Raw genomic sequence first — 5,154 nt, forward strand, 5'->3', positions numbered from 1 at the left:
TTCTTTCTTTATTTTTTAATTCCACAAGCTTCAATATATTATAATAGACTGTTAACCCGCATTTCATTAGACATTACCCACCAATTTGACCTACAGTACCTTCACTGGCCCCCAGGGGTCTGCAAATACCCAAATGAAAAACCCTAAATACTACAGAGAACACAGAATAGATGAAGCTTTCTTTCTTTCTTTCTTTCTTTCTTTCTTTATTTTTTAATTCCACAAGCTTCAATATATTATAATAGACTGTTAACCCGCATTTCATTAGACATTACCCACCAATTTGACCTACAGTACCTTCACTGGCCCCCAGGGGTCTGCAAATACCCAAATGAAAAACCCTAAATACTACAGAGAACACAGAATAGATGAAGAGAAATATGTATATCCACACAATTTCCTGAAGTACTGTTGACAAGATTTTAATGAACAAGATATGTCAGCATAAAAGGAGCAAATTGTCTAATCTCTCCAAAACCCCTTGCATTGCAAATGTCAAGCAAATCTCATCGTGCATTTGCATAAATCATTTAGACACATGCATTATGCCTTAATTGTACTTTACTCGCATACAGATATAATTCAATTTTATTAATGAATAAACTTTATGACTTCATGTTGTGATTTGTTTGTCTTACCTAGGCTGCCATTTAAAGAGGAAGACTCACCAGTAAAAAGCCTGCCTTGGGACACGTGGATATTGCTGGCCACTCTCTAAGGCCAAGGAATTATATGTCCAGTATCCAGATGGGACTGCATGGAGTGTGACTGCAGGATAAATCTAGGGAGGTTTGTAAACGTGGCTACGTGCACATCAGCCTTATGTAACACGTCTCTGAACAGATTTTGCAGGGGCACAATCAAACGTGGCTTGGCTTTTGCCATCTGTTTACCCCTTTGAGCTTGATCATTGCGGCTTAAAGGCTGGTTGTATTTCACCACAGCAGTCTGTGTGTGCCCAGAAGAATGAATCAGTTAGTTACTTCTGTCAAGCTTGATGCTCCAAGCTCTGAAATGATCAATTGGTTGAATTCAGTCAGGTTCAGCCTCTGTTTTGAGGTTCTATGCTACAATTTATGAAACATTAGACATTTTGGGGGCGGCTGTGAGCAACCAATAACCGATAATAATCACATGGATGTGGATAACAGTCTAAGGGCATCAATTATAAACCAAGAATAGGAATAGAAATAGAAATATAAGATAATTATTTTTTCCATCCAAACATGGAAGTTTCAGTTATGACAGCAGTTAAACTAAAAAGGTAATGTGAATAAAATAAAAGTTAAAAAAGAGTGAGTGAGTGAGTGAGTGTGTGTGTGAGTGAGTGAGTGAGTGTGAGTGAGTGAGTGATTGAGTGAGTGTGTGAGTGAATACAAATAAGATAATGAAAGTGAGAACTTCTATAAATAAGTGTAAATGGGAATATGAATAAAAAAATAAAACTAAAAGAAATATAAAATATTATATGCATAAAATCTACAGATATTGAGGTTAATATAATGATATTTTTCATCCCAACATGTAAATTCAGGTAAGGTCGCAGCTTAAAAGTTACAATGCAATACAATAAATAAAATAAAATTAAATAAATAAAATTAAATAAAAATAATAAATTAAATCACCAAAAATCCATGTACATTTTCAATTAATTTTCAATCTACACTCAAACTGTTACGTTGGTTATATAAATTATAATAAAGCCAATGTATTAAAATAGAAAAGAATGCAAAAAGAAGCCTTTTCACTAGTGACCCCAGACTTTTGGAGCCCACTGTATGTATGCATGAGCAGCTCTCAGAGCTGACATGAGTATAAGTGACTACCAGACGTATAAGTGACTACCAGACATGCACATGGAGCAATTATTTTCAAAATGATCCTTCTTCCTGAAGCCATATACACAGACATCTAACTGTGCCACTGGCTAAAGGCTGATTAGCACACTCACCTGCCAACTCTGTCTGCACATCAACGGCTTTAGTAGATTAAAAGGATTAAAACATCACTAGTCCTGGTTATCTTGATTAACCACAGGATCAGGATATGGAAATGTGACCTAGTGTCACGTAGCACCAAATTTAAATATAAAATGAATTTTTTGTCTCAGGAAGCACAAAGTAAATTATCATAACTTTGGTATTTGCAATTAAAATGAGACGGCAAATTACTGAAGAAATGCACAGTGATTTATTTATTAAATGGAAATAATGTGCATTTTTAGAGCCGTCATTTTAAAAGTTTAAACCAATTGTCATGTACCATTAGTGATGCACAGAAAATGTCAAATATGAGTCTGACAGCTGGGTCATAGCAGGTATTTTGCATGAACTATTCAAATTAATTCAAAGAATTACAGATTACAAATTGGAAACTTATATGTTACGCACCATATGATATCACCTATTTGACACGTAGGCATGCTAAGACATCCCAGGACTGAAGCTAAATAATCCTGTTTACAGAATGCGTCCCACTCAACTTTGCATTCATTCATTTACTGCCTCCAGCAAACCAAGGGATCAGGCTCCTAGCAGTTATAATTGTATCTACATCACACACTTCATGCATGATTCAAAAACATCCTCTGGGTTTATAGGAAAGAGACAGGGCCCTGAAGTGTCTCTTGATGTGTGTCTGGCTCCGCTGCCCTGGTTTCATTCATGATTTGAGCTGTGTTTCTCCAAGCAAGTAAAAACTAGGAAATTGCTAGAATTAGGACAGTCTGTTCTTTTACTGGATTCACAGGCCCAGGCTATTTTGATGTATACTGGGACTATACGCTGTTATGAAACAGAGCAAATCGGCCATTCAGGTTTTTGGCTCATCCAATATATGCAAAAGATAATATCGGAAATGAGTGGATGGTAATCTATTTATTTGGATTAAAATGATGTAGACCACAGAGATGTCAGTCATTTAGCATCTAATCAAGGTGGAAGGAAAAGATGTGTGCGCAACTGCCTGCGCTTGTCAAATAAATTCATATATTTCATAACCTGAGGAGATTTACAGCATAATGTCTCGTTAAACAGAATTAGGTTAATCCAGATCCTAAATGGCTGCCAGCCTTGACAGTGACACTGACTGACACTTAGCCTGTGCAGTCACATGTCAAGTCAAAGGAGCAATTACATTAAGACGTTTCTTATTTTACATAAACGCGTTTCGCTTTGGGTTTCACTGCAAATAAGCTTCCCAGACGACGCTGGCTGATGCTCTTCTTTGGCTCACAGCACATACGAGGCACCTTGTTTTCCTGAATGAAATCGTACGCGCTCGCTATTAATAGCACCGGCACTATGACGTCACAATGGAAGCCGCATCTGACTCGCGACAGATGATGATTCTTTCAAAGAGCCTCGCGATCGAGAAGGACGCACTATCCCCGCATGCTTATCAGTCTGTACGCTTGCAAATATATAGGAATTAACTTTTCTCTTTGCTCACAGACGGGAACGTAGTGGCGGTTAGGAGATGGTTTTGCAGCATTCGCCCAGCTAGCGACGAGCGTTTGTTCTTTCATAACATCAGCGAGCTGCAGTCACTGCATACTGAACTGACTTCTTACAACAATAAACACACGCATCACAAAGACACGGTACGTATGCTTGCGTCCACTGTGTGATGGCTTTTGTTTGCAGGGTGGCGCCCTCATGGAATTCATCAGCATGCACCCTTGTAGGAGAGTTGATCAACTTCTTAAAAAGATACAACGATGTATCGTTTTTATATAATGTATATTTTTTTGTTTATTATGAAATTATTTCCCAAAATTAAATGTTATGGAGCAATGTCATTCTCAATGCATTACAGCTGTGGTAAAACTGCTTTCCAAGTTCATACCTTGTTGTTTGCATTTTGCAGAATATGAGCATACATAGCCTATTCTTGTGGTAGTATATATAATTAACTGGTTTTATTCAAATTAATAATAATAATATTAATAAAGAATCAACCTAAGGAAATAATTCTTAAGGGTCAGGTGTGATGGAAATAATGCCTTGCAAAGGCACCTGCATGCATCCATTTTTTACTGTGTGCATAAATGTTGTGTATATTTACATTATAATTTATGCACTGTCATATCTCTGATTCTGGGGTGCTTTTTTTTTAGTATGACTGTGCTGCAAGTTCAAACTTCGATGCAACAGACACTCCACATTTATGTGCTCTAAATAAAAAAAAAACCATTATGTTATGACATATCTTTTTTTCTTACCGTCCATTTACCTTGTCCATTTCTACTTGATTTTCAACTTTGTTTCAACTTGGCTTCATCTGTAATTGGATGTGGTTGGAAAAGGTGCACTTAACCTGGCACCATTTTGACTTTAATAAAGCATTTAAAGGGGTTATATGATGCGATTTCAAGTTTTCCTTTCTCTTTGGAGTGTTACAAGCTCTTGGTGCATAAAGAAGATCTGTAAGACTAAGTCTAAAAATCCAAAGAGATATTCTTTATAAAAGTTATGTTACACCAAATACACAAAATAATGATCTTTAAAATAGCATCAGATGACCCCTTTAAGGCAGCAATTAAGTTTTCAATAGTGAGTAGATTTTTTTTTTTTTTTAGTTTTGCTCAGTATTTGAACTTATTCCAGCTAAAAATGTATTATTTGATTACAGAGTCCTAGACTTAAAGTTACATTGTAACAGACCCTGACGAATACCAAATAATCTGTCCTCAATCTGTATGTTAATAGATTTCAACATAAAAGATGAGTGGATAAGACTGTGTGTTGGTCATGGAGTGCCTAGATATGCTATGAATAGAGGTCCATGAATGGATGCCTTACTCCAGTGTTTAATTCATAAGTTTACATATAGCTGACATATGCTGTTTAACATGAAGTTGAGATTGCTTTTTGAGGTTTAGAAAATAAAGTCTCAGTTGATTTTTCAGACAATGACAATGTCACCTCGCCTTTAAAAAAAGATCCAGTGGAAGAAGTAAGGTGTGAAGGTGAAAACTAGAGATGAAAACTGCTGCATTTTGCATAATGCCCTTTATTGGAGTCTCTCCAGTTGTTTCACTAATTGGAGTGATTAAATACCATATCAGTAATTTAATATTGTATTATGTAATGAAATGACACACTGCATCTGACAAGAAAGTCATATGGGTTGGGTTTTGTCCAGCTCAGCAGG

At 36.3% G+C, this 5,154-nt stretch overlaps 1 protein-coding gene across 1 annotated transcript in view; it reads left to right on the top strand.

The window, feature by feature from the left end:
- The first annotated feature begins 3,360 nt into the window (after nucleotides 1–3,360).
- Nucleotides 3,361–5,154, top strand: part of LOC107695540 (rho-related BTB domain-containing protein 1-like) — a 22,002-nt gene continuing 20,208 nt past the window's right edge. Inside the window, exon 1 of the mRNA XM_016495512.1 lies at nucleotides 3,361–3,601. The gene's annotated coding sequence lies outside the window, so the exon portion shown is untranslated. The remainder of the gene's footprint in view (nucleotides 3,602–5,154) is intronic.

The sequence above is a fragment of the Sinocyclocheilus anshuiensis genome, unplaced genomic scaffold (assembly GCF_001515605.1).
Source record: "Sinocyclocheilus anshuiensis isolate Anshui unplaced genomic scaffold, SAMN03320099.WGS_v1.1 scaffold466, whole genome shotgun sequence".
Classification (NCBI taxonomy): Eukaryota; Metazoa; Chordata; class Actinopteri; order Cypriniformes; family Cyprinidae; genus Sinocyclocheilus; species Sinocyclocheilus anshuiensis.